At 39.7% G+C, this 11499-nt stretch overlaps 1 long non-coding RNA gene across 1 annotated transcript in view; it reads left to right on the top strand.

Moving 5' to 3' along the window:
- The window catches only part of LOC122988352, a 22165-nt gene extending 11705 nt beyond the window's left edge, over window positions 1-10460 (top strand). Inside the window, exon 3 of the long non-coding RNA XR_006404779.1 lies at window positions 10346-10460. This is a non-coding gene — a long non-coding RNA (uncharacterized LOC122988352). The remainder of the gene's footprint in view (window positions 1-10345) is intronic.
- The last annotated feature ends 1039 nt before the right edge of the window (window positions 10461-11499 follow it).

The raw sequence follows: 11499 nt of genomic DNA, 5'->3' as shown, positions 1-11499 counted from the left end.
AAGATATTGAGTGTAAGTGGCATATGATATTTGTTGTGAATTCTTGGGTTGTTTTATATTTACTAGTAAGTACATACACATATTTGACAATTTATTTATTAATGTATCACATTTTTGGTATAACTACATAAATTCAACTCTTTTTTAAGTTCAATTTTCAAAAAAGCGAGTCCAGTTGAAAAAAAACATTACTTGGTTGTTTTCAATATGTCAGTCTTCATACAACTTCAAAAGAGGTTTGTAGTATTTATTGGTGCACACAAATCCTTAGATATTTTTCCCTGTTTCTCTGTAGCTACACATATTGTATATAAGAGAATGGTCTTTTCACACAGTATGTGACATACTTATTTTATCTACCCATGCTAGGAATGTAAATGAAAGAAAAATATTTGTTTGCATGATGAATTTTGGAATTCATAAAAATAAACATCAAAAAGAAAAAATAAGATGTATAAATAATAATATCATATTAACAATCACAGACTATAACATAACATATATTCTTACATACAGTCATGCTTTTTTTTGTAGGTATTCGGGTTGCCTTCACAGCTGACAAACTTCTTTCTCCAGTGATACCTAACACACACACACACACACACACACACACACACACACACACACAAACTCCACACTCCGGCACGTACGGCGTCTACTAGGCTTTGCTCTCTACGTAATTGAATCAAATTCTCCACCACCCTGTAAAGCAAAAAAGGGAAAAAAAAAAAAAGTCTAGCGTCAGCATCTTCTGTTCCTTTTTACATGGCTACTGATTGTCCTTCCCCTCCACTCTGTAAACTATAATGGTACAAATTACTCTACAGGCCAGAATGAACTGACCAAAACTTCAGTAATCACAGAGAGAGAACAGGAAGTTTCCTTGCTCACTGTTTTGGTGTACATATCTTTCTCTATCTTCACCTTTCTCCCCCTCTGATCATCTCTCTCTTACATGCTAACTTAGGTTTTCCATGTGGCATAACTGTGTCAAATAGAGTCCACAGTCACGCATACATACACACACATATGTGCACACAGTCCTATTGTCATGATAATGGATTCTGTGTTGTTGGCTTTGGGGTCAGGAGGTCAACATAAGCTTCTTAATGGACTGTGAAATAACCCTAACTGCATTAACCTCTCAGATCTCACATCTCACACACACACACACGCACACGCACACGCACACACACACACACACACACACACACACACACACACACACACACACACATATGTGAATGCATTCTCATACATATAAGTGTATGCATACATGACCACACACATACACACACTGCTCCCCCACACATAAACACACAGACGCTCAGATGCGATTGGATTGGTCTTTAATTGGCGGAGCGATCACACCTTGAGGATGGAGAGAAGATCCTTCAATCAGATGGAGTGATGGAGCGAGGGATGGAGAGGAGGGAGGGAGGAAGGGAGTAATGGATGGATGGAAAACAAATGAGCGAGCCTAAAAAGAGGACACTGTTGTGTCACACAGGGCCGCCAAGCTTGTCCTGTGCCTGGACTCTGGTAGAGCACACACACACACACATATTCTCAGGATTACATTAAGATAATGTGCAGTGCAAATACTGCTTTGCCTTTTAGAGTGTATTAGAAAGTGGATGATGTTCAAGTGCAAGCTCAGTTGGTATATAGGGAGTCACTGAGAGGCTACCGCTGGCTAAGTTTGACCTCAGCCCAGTGTCATTCTCCATATGCTTTCCTGTAATACAATTATTCCACTTTGCAGTCATGAAATGGGAAGTGGTGTCTATCTATCTATCTATCTATCTATCTATCTATCTATCTATCTATCTATCTAATCAACTAATCTATTTATTCCTTGTTTTAAATGGATTTAGGACCAAGAATTACAAGCTCATTTTACTCTTGCATCAAATTAAAAATCCAAAGAACTCGACAGCTGTGTTAGTATGTAATACTGACAACAAGCTTTCAAGACTAAATTATTTTCAAATTTCTCCTCTCCTTTCCTCTCCTCTCCTCTCCTCCTGTGCCAAATGGGTGTCTCCCTGAGAGGGGATCACAGAGGATTTTGGGGAGATTTAGCTCCGTGTCTTAAATCAGTCTTAATTTTTGCTCTCTGCCATTAAAGAGCCGCCATTAAGCTTTTCTCTTCTCGCCTCATTTCCCTCTTCCTCTTGTTTCACTTTTTCAATTTGTGTGAGAGGGGGAGTTCACTCCTCATAAAATTTCACTTTGGCCAGCCTATCATTTGCATCTGAGCCAATAAATAGCAATTAGCATTAACAATTAAACCAGCCAGTGGAACCGCGGGCAGCTCCCTGAGATGGCCTGATGGATGGGAAGGTGGATATGAAGGAAGGGAGGGAAGGTTTAGCGTGTCCGTGTGTGTGTGTGTGTGTGTGTGGGTGTGTGTGTGTGGGTGTGTTTGTGGCTATATGAACTCTCACAGGGCAATCCAGTATATCTTGCACTTTCATTTTCTTCCCAAAGCTAATTTATCTACTGTCTCAGTGGCCTAATCACAACACACACATATGCAGTGTGGGCAGAAATGCCAAGCTGGCACACCATTTGGTCCTCAGATATCGCACACATTTTACTTGTTAATTACACTCATTAAATAACAACTGTTTAGGGCGTCCGTCTTATTTTATAGTTCTGTTTTTCAGCTCCACAAAGTTTTTCACATTCATTCATTCATATAGATCTGATGTAATGAGGCCAACCCTGTCCTAAAATAATGTCTGTTAATTTACCATTGTGCCAAACTGTGTTGCTATTAACACACCTTTAATGAGACTGACATTATTTTTAAGCATAAGAGGTTTGATGCTTGTCTGTTGATCCTCAAAAAAGAAGCTTGTCGTGCTGGAAATTGGTGGAAATGGAACACTTTTCAAGTTGGTGTCTCGCTGCATCTTGAAAGGGATTACTATGTACAAAAACAACAAAACTAGACTTGCAAGTAAGTGTAACGGGGTCCAAGCACTGCATGCAATTTGGACCTGCAGGGTCCAATGATTAAAGCATGTCTGCATGATTTGCAGTTCAAAAAACTCTTTATTTAACTCTTTATTTACTGAGCTCCTCAGTTCAGCCTCTGTCTGAAACGGGCCATTTTAGTCCCTGTCTCTTTAAGGACCCGTTCCTGAGGAGCCCACTCTGTTCTGATTGGCCAGCTCTTGGAAGCTGACCCTTGGCAGACATCCACTGGCTCCGGAGGCTACGTCAACAGACCATGAAACAAATTATAGTAGTAGGATTTCCCTACTTTTTCTCATTCTTTACTCAAAATAGAAACTTCTTAATACATCTGTACATGTTTGTGCCGGAATTCGATCCGAAATATGTGGGTTGGCAACGCAAACAACACATGAAAAAACATTAGCAACAACCTTAGCAGCCAAGGATTTAGATAGGCAGTTATGGGCATGTACGACGAGCTGATGTCAGTTTTTCAACAAGGTAGAAAAAAATGTTGGTAATTGAATTGTTCAGAGCAGGTTGGAGCCCTGGCTTTTGACTTGTAGGGAACATTTCTACATAAGTTCACCTCAAATTTTGGAACTTTGACCATGTTTAACATAGACCAACATCATCGCAGTACATAAATAACAGAAAACCACAAAAAGCAAAAAGCATCCCCTTTACTATAAACATATTTATAAACAAGAGTGCTTTTCATTTTACTGAGAATTATGACTTTTTTTTTATCTTCTAATTATCTCATACTTACGAGATAAAGATTCCATAATTATGAGCAAAATATCTTGTAATGACAAAAACTCACATCTTTTACTTACAAAGACCTATCGCATAATTACAAGATCTGTGTCCTGCCAATATTACATATGGATCTTCATTTTTATGACCCTGCATGATCTTTATCTCCTACTTGTGAGATGCTAATTCACAATTACAAGATTTTTTTCTCATATTTTACAGTGTATGAGTGTCATATCTATGAGAAAAGGTCTCCAGTTCTCTTTCTCTGTGGCAGGAAAGCAATGTACTTCTGTATATATTGGTCAGTATGTCCGATATGTGTCCAAATAGAACAAGCATTTGTGATTCAGTGCTTCTGACACCCATGTGCAAGCACACTGTCACTATGTCCCCTACCCCCTGTGTGCACCTCCACTGTGCCGGCGGTGAAAATATTGTTGGTGGCTGGTGACGATCAGTCCATCTCCATACATTAATCACCACCAATAGAAAGCCCTGACACAGCAACTACAGCAGTGCCACTGCCCTGCCTAACAAAGCATAGAGCAAGGACACACAGCGCCAACAGCAGAAAGACAGAAAAGAGGAAGAGAGGGAAAGTGTGTGTGTGTGTGTGTGTGTTGGGTTGGGTGCAGAAGAAAGAAAAAGAAAGGGGGAGCTGAATAGGGAAATATGGAAATGTAGAAAGAAAACAATCATGCTTTATGTTTCCCCCTCTGTCCTAACCTCTCTCTTTTTCCCTCTCTTTCTCTGTCTCTCTTTTTCTCTTGTTCTCTTGGTTTTTATTGTTATTACCACGGCAGCGCCATTAGAGAGCTCCACGTTCTTCTCCACTGGAGCAATAAATGAAGAGGGCCTCACTCCTTTTTCCTCCTCATCCTTTCCTTTCTCATCCCTTCTTCGGGTCCCCGCTCATCTCCTTTCTCACCTCCAGTCGCCTTCGCCTCAGTTCTCAAGTCCTTGCACCTATCCTCCTTTCACATCTCCTATCTTTTTCTTCTTTCTTCTCCTTTCTCAAATTTTGTACTATTTACTTCAGTCTCCTTGTTTCTCCCCTCTTTTTCTCTACTGCTCTCTCTCTTTTCAATTTTCAAATTTTCTCATTATGATTAACCTAACTTTTCACACTTTCTTTTCTCCTTCATCTTGTCTATCTAGTATCCTGATCCTCCCACAACACAAACTATCTTACCCAATTACACTTTGTAAATGACACACACACACACTCACACACACAGGAAGTAGAGTGCAGTAATACCAGTAAGGGACAGATGTTGCAGCCATGACCAATCACACACTGTGATTAATTGCTGGTTTGCTCTGAATAGCTCCAAATGGAAACACTTTGGACCATTAATTAGTGGTCCAAATGCACAAACACAGCAGTTGAACACCAACAGAAGACTCATTACATTACACTTCCCTAAAGTCTGCTACGTTATGAAACTGCCATTACTGCAACCAGCCCAACGACTTTAAGGGCTGATCATGTCTTTAAAAAAATAGAACTTCATTAACCAATATTCTTCATATTAACAATGAGTCAAATGACATTCTGTAATATGCAAGTTTCTCTCATAATGCCAAACCCACTGAGAATCTACATGCAACTCTGCTTGAGTTTCACTGCTCTCATGAACCCCCTGTTTAAAATTGTAAGCTACCATTCCTAGCAAACAAACTCAGACAAGCCAACTGTAAATTACCTGCCCAGCACAAAAGGGCAAAAGCAGAAATTAACGAATGACTAGTAAGGAAAGTTTATAATTTTTGGTGGACCAAACAAGAGCTATAAGTAGAGTGAATATTGGACCTACATTTGTCAGGTGGTCATAAACATGATTCCAGTGGGAGTCACGTTGCTCTGTGTTTTTGCAAACACATTAGCTATGATGACTGGCAAAAGCAAACTTATATATTCATTTATAAATTTTGGTTGATCAGAAACAGTTTACCAATTTACAGACAGGAAAATAAGTTTATACATCTCATAACGTTTTATAATTTAAACCCAACTTTATAGTCTTAAGCAGCTCCTATTATAACTAAGCCTTTAAGATGATAAATAATAGTGCCATAAAAAACCAAGACGCTGATTTTGTATGAGTTGTGATAGTTTGTCAGAGTGCATCTATGATGATTTTTAAAAGCCCTTTATAAAACTTCCTTTAGAAAATGGCTTTCTCTGTTCAGGGGGTCAATATGTGCAACTCCTTATCCACACAACTCAAATGGTTTATAACTATGTAGAAAATGTTTTTAAAGAGGGATGTTTTTTCTCGCATTTAATCAACATTTATGGTACGTTGTTATTTGTACTTTATATATATTTCTTTGTATTTGTATTTTCTATTGTACTGTGCAGTATATGCATGTTTTAGTCCATCTGGGAACAAGTATGTATGAATGGAAAAAATGTGGTGTTATGGTCACATCTTTCTTCTTCTTTGCCTCTCTCTACTGTACTCGTATTTTGAGTAACACCACATAAAAACAACATATTAGTTAATTGTGAAAATTTCTTTGATGGAAACCCACCTAGAAGCCCAGTGTTGAAAGTAATGACGGCTACAGTCACCGTCAGGGCTTAGTAAAGTTAACAGAGGGGGTTACGGACATGAGGGGACCCAACACTGAAAGAACTACAATCAAACCTCAGCCAACGACACACAGAGATTCATAGGAGGACTTTGGAGTCAGCTGCCCTATCGAGTACACCACATGCTATGAGACGAGACACAGACACAGCATGCAGACAGAGATTAGAAACAGGAGAAGGACAGAGACGTAAAGTGAGTCAATGAATATATGGAGTTGTAATGGGTGAGACGAGGTAGGAAGACATGTGGGAGCGTGGTTCGGGGAGCAGATGCCAAGACTGTATGACAGTGAGTGTCAAACAAGGAGAGAGCGAGGATGAAGGAAGCAGTGGGTGGCTACAAGGAGAGGTGAGAGAGAGGAGACTATGGGAGGTACGTATTAAAAGTAAGAGAGAAGGACATTCTGGTGGGGAAAAGGGCTTAGACACATGGTTTGTATTCATATTACCGTATGTTGGGTTTGAAACTGACCTTAAAGGCACAGCCACTAATTTTATGGTTCTCCCAAAAATGGTTGTGTAACAGATAACTACCAAGCTTTTCGTTGTCTTTTGGTCCACCTTAATGTGTGCCTGGGTGCCATCTTTCGATATATTTTTGATATACATTCACATAAAAAGCTGAGACACTTGAATTGGAATATAACCAAATATGACACTAATCTTGAATCTTTTTTTTATAATTCAGCATTGTTCCAGTGATACATCTGTGTCACCATTTGTTTTGCTTCCTTTCAGTATTTCACCCTAACTCATGAGAGCTTTCTAAATGCATTATTCAGGTATCAAATCTGTTTCAATGAGACATAGATTTTTTATTTTAAATTGTTTTTTTATGTGAGGTCTTGTATAATACTTGACGACGCACACTTGACTGACCTGACATCTCGGTTTGCAGTTTAATGAAATAAAGCAGCATCTTCAGGTATTAATATTAGCAACATTCAATAATAATGTCATTTAAAAAGAGAAAAGAGACATGTCACATTGTAAAATGGACTTAACTTTCTCTGTGACTACATTTGTCTTTTAAAACCGCTCAATATCCTTATCTTGTCCATTCAGAAGAACCGAATTAAGATGTTTCTTAATGTGAGGGTTAATACTTTCGGTTCAAGTCAGAAAAAACTGCTAATAAACGATTCATTACAACAATATGTTTGAGCAGATCTGTAAAGTGTTGCTTCTATAGGTGAATGAGTTATTCAGCCTCACAAAAATAGCCAGCTAAAAACTGAAAGACCTTGAATGGTGGAAAATGGAAAGAAGGAAGTGATGGCAGGCAGACGAGGTGAGAAAGAGAAGAATATGTGCTAATTGGGGAGTCAAAAAAAGTTTTTAAAAGTCCCTCCAGTAAAAGTAACAGTTTGTGGAAACTGTGGAAGAATGTTCTGTATGTGTTGGCAACTGCCTTATGAAAACACATTATAACACATGCCTTCCAGACAAAATCTAAATAGCAGATAGCGGTAGAGGGTAGATGGGGGCAGGATTAACAAGTCTATACCTGCTCTTGAAGACAACGACAATGTGCTAACATTTTACTGACACATCGGGCAGACAGAGAAATGGAAAGGAGGGAGGGAAAGAGTGGTGATGCCAAGGTCAAGGCCAATAAATGAATGGGAATAGTCAGGAAACTGTAATACACGCACATATATAATTTCTAATATAAAACATGCCTCTGCATTTACAATGTTTTTGACTTGTCATTTTCTCACGGTTAAAAATATGCTCACTTATCTGTCAATCTACAGGTACACAGTATCTCTGACTGTCTGCCTGCAGTCTCTTCCAAACACTCGACCAGTTGGTTATTTTGGGTTCTCCATAGGAAGTGCTGCTTCTCACCTGACGTCCCTGAGACATGGATTCATTACTGAGACCGACGCCACCAGGATGCTGTGTGTGTGTGTGTCTCATGTAACTCATCTCAGGGCAATCAGTTGTTTAGGAAATTGCTGAGAGAGGTGTAACATCCTCCCTGGCTCTCTGTAATTTTCACTCTTTTCCACTTTCATTCCTTCTCTCTTTTGCTTCACTCTTTTTGTCTTTTTTCATACTGAATCATGTAGAAAACATTAATCAGTATCATACAGCTTGAGTAATTGGGTTTTGGCTACAGATCTGGTTATGTCATTTGAATCCTCTGGAAGTAATTTACTGTGAAGCAGCTGAAGGAATTTTGGGTAGCCACAATAGTTAGCTAAGGTAGCTTTGTAAAAGTGGAAAGTGCAGATTTTTGAATGTTTGGGGTCGAGTTTGAAACATTACATGGTGGGAATATGAGGTGGCTGAGAGAGATCATCACACTGCAACTTAAGAAAATGCAAGAAAATAGAAAAATACACGCATTTTCATGTGTTTTGGGAACACACATAGTTGGGAACAAACTTCATTACAACCCTGACAAAACAAGGGAAAGTGGGTCTGAAAATTGTATTGTTTGAGTGTAAACGGCAATTATTCCTGCTTTTTACATGTACCTGTCATTTTTCTCTTCTTCTCTGTTTTGGGAGAAAAAAAACCTCCCACAAAAACAAAAGATGTTACAGTTTGAGCAAACTTTGTGCCTCCAACATGTAATGAAAGTAAGCAACACCTTTCATTGTGTTCTCTCTGTCCTGCGAAAGTGCTGTTAAGCTTACGGCTACAGTCAGTGTTCTTATCACAGTTCTCTTAAACCTGTATGCTTTTTCGCTTAATCCCTCCTATCTAACCTTTATATCTGTCTACTAGCTCCACTCTGTCTCCATTTCTTCTATCCCTCTCTCCTCCTTCTTCCTCCCTCTCTCTCTCTCCCTCCCAACTCAGTCTCCAGCGTCTCCCTCAGTGCCCCCAGAGAGAGCAGCTAAAATTAAGTGGTGCCACTTCTCAATGACACTTTAATGATAGCACCGCTGCTCCGCACACAGAGAGACGGGAGAGGTATGAGCATCTGCTAAAGATAGGCCCCTCAGACACAAACACACAACACACACACAGACACACATACACACTCACACGTCCAAACGAGTGAGCCTCCCTTTGTCTTGCCTGCCACAGGGACCGTGGGGGACGGGTGGAGTCTAATTAAGAGCGTCCGTAGGGAGACGTTTGTGTATGCATGTGTGTGTGTGTGTGTGCGTGTCATTCCAGCTTGGCATCACCATCACCTGCCTGGCACTGCCATTATGGCTGGCATCTGAGAGAGAGAGAGAGAGAGTGAGAGAGAGAGAGTGAGAGAGAGAGAGAGAGAGAGAGAGGAAATAGATAGCAGACCAGGACATCGTGTTGCTTGTAGTTGCATTAACATCTCAGAGAGGTGCAAAGAGAAAAAGAGAGAGGAAAGTTAAAGTTTGTATCTTCTTTATAATTAATGATGTTTAGGGTGTCTTTATTGAATCTTGGTACTTTTTGAGTGCAACCAAACCATATGTCCTTAACATTGGTCAGTTTTGTTTGCTTTTTCTTTGACAAGATACTTTTTAATCTAAATCATAACTTTTCTATTTTTATATAATTTTATATTTGTAAGGCTGATTGTGTTAAGACAACATTAAACCCTGATGCACTGAAAACCTTTAGTTTAACTTAAAAAAGGGGTTTCAAAGGAAAACATACTGAAAAAAGCTTGGTTTTAGTACCGAAGCTCAAGTATTACCTTAGCAATGATACCAAGCCATTATTATGTTCTATGTTCATACTTGTGTATTTGTTTCCTTCCATTTGCACATGCATTTAAATACATTTATGTCTGAATTCTTTTAATTAGGTGTGTGTGTGTGTGTGTGTGTGTCATCCAGGTATTCCTCATGTTGTGGGGACGTAAATCTGTTTACAGTCATGCCTTCCTTATGGGGACAAAAAGCAAGTCCTCTAAAAGTAAATCATTAATTTCAGGGTGAAGAGGTTAAAGTTAAGGTTAGGTTAGGGTTATGTTAAGGTTAGGATTAGGCATGTGGCGGTTATGGTTGAGGTTAGGATAAGTCTCCAGGACATGAGTAGGGGTGAATGAAATGTCCTTTGAAGTGATAGAAACATGATTGTGTGAAAGGTCCTCTCTAAAGCCAGTGTCTGGTTTGTCCATTCTGGGCTACTGTAGAAACATGGCAGTGCAACATGTTGGGCTCTGTGGAAGAGGACCTGCTCCCTATGTGGATATAAAGGGCTCACTCTAAGGTAACAAAATCACAACGATTCTTATTTTCAGGTAATTATACACAAATGAAAACATACTTACAGACATTATATTCCATTTCTGCCAAGTCTGATGCCACTAAATTCTACACACTGGACCTTTAAGTCACTTTTAGGTTCATATACCAGACTTAAGACCAGTTGACTGGGGACGGCTTGTGCAACTGGGGACAAAAGCCGTGTCTGCAATCGGTAAAAAGCTCATTTTGGGTGGTTAAGTTTAGGTTAGGGCCCACTGGTACTCTATGCAAGTCTATACAAATACCCCAAAAGTGACTTAAGTAAACCTGTGTGTATGTGTGTGTGTGTGTGTGTGTGTTTGCTATGATGAGGCTGGTACAGAGTGACCTGGTAATGAAGTTCCAACATGTTCTTAGTGTTGTCAGCATTAAGCAAGTGGTTGATCAATTATCCCACTACTACCCTTACAACGTCAATACTCCGACTTTAAAACCTGTGTCAATAATGTAACATTAACTGCTAAAACACTGGTAATCACATAACGCTGACTGTTAATACAACACCAGCCTCCTTGGTAACCATCACCATATACAGTATATCTCCACTGATTGACCTGTCAGTGATATTAGATTAGTATGACAGACAATCTGTTGACAGCGTTTATTTCTGAAAAGGCAGAGCAAGAGAAACCTTTGTATGCATGTGTGTTTTTGTGTGTGTGTTGAGGTTATCGTCAGGTCAAAGATGCAGCTGCAGGGAAGAGTGCCAAGTGACATTTTAAGACAACCTCACACCCCCACTCTTAACACACACACAAACACACACACACACAGACACGCACCCACTGGGGTCTGACTGGACTAGACAGGCCATCAGCAGTGTGATGCAGGCCCTCACTCTGACTGGCACTGCACACACACACACACACACACACACACACACACACACACACACACACACAAACACACAGACCAACGCATGTCACTTTTGTGGCAGATGAAATCAGAGATGTTCTCTTTTCAGCAGAAGTC

The sequence above is a fragment of the Thunnus albacares genome, chromosome 1, assembly GCF_914725855.1.
Source record: "Thunnus albacares chromosome 1, fThuAlb1.1, whole genome shotgun sequence".
Classification (NCBI taxonomy): Eukaryota; Metazoa; Chordata; class Actinopteri; order Scombriformes; family Scombridae; genus Thunnus; species Thunnus albacares.
This window is presented reverse-complemented; position numbering and strand designations above follow the sequence as displayed.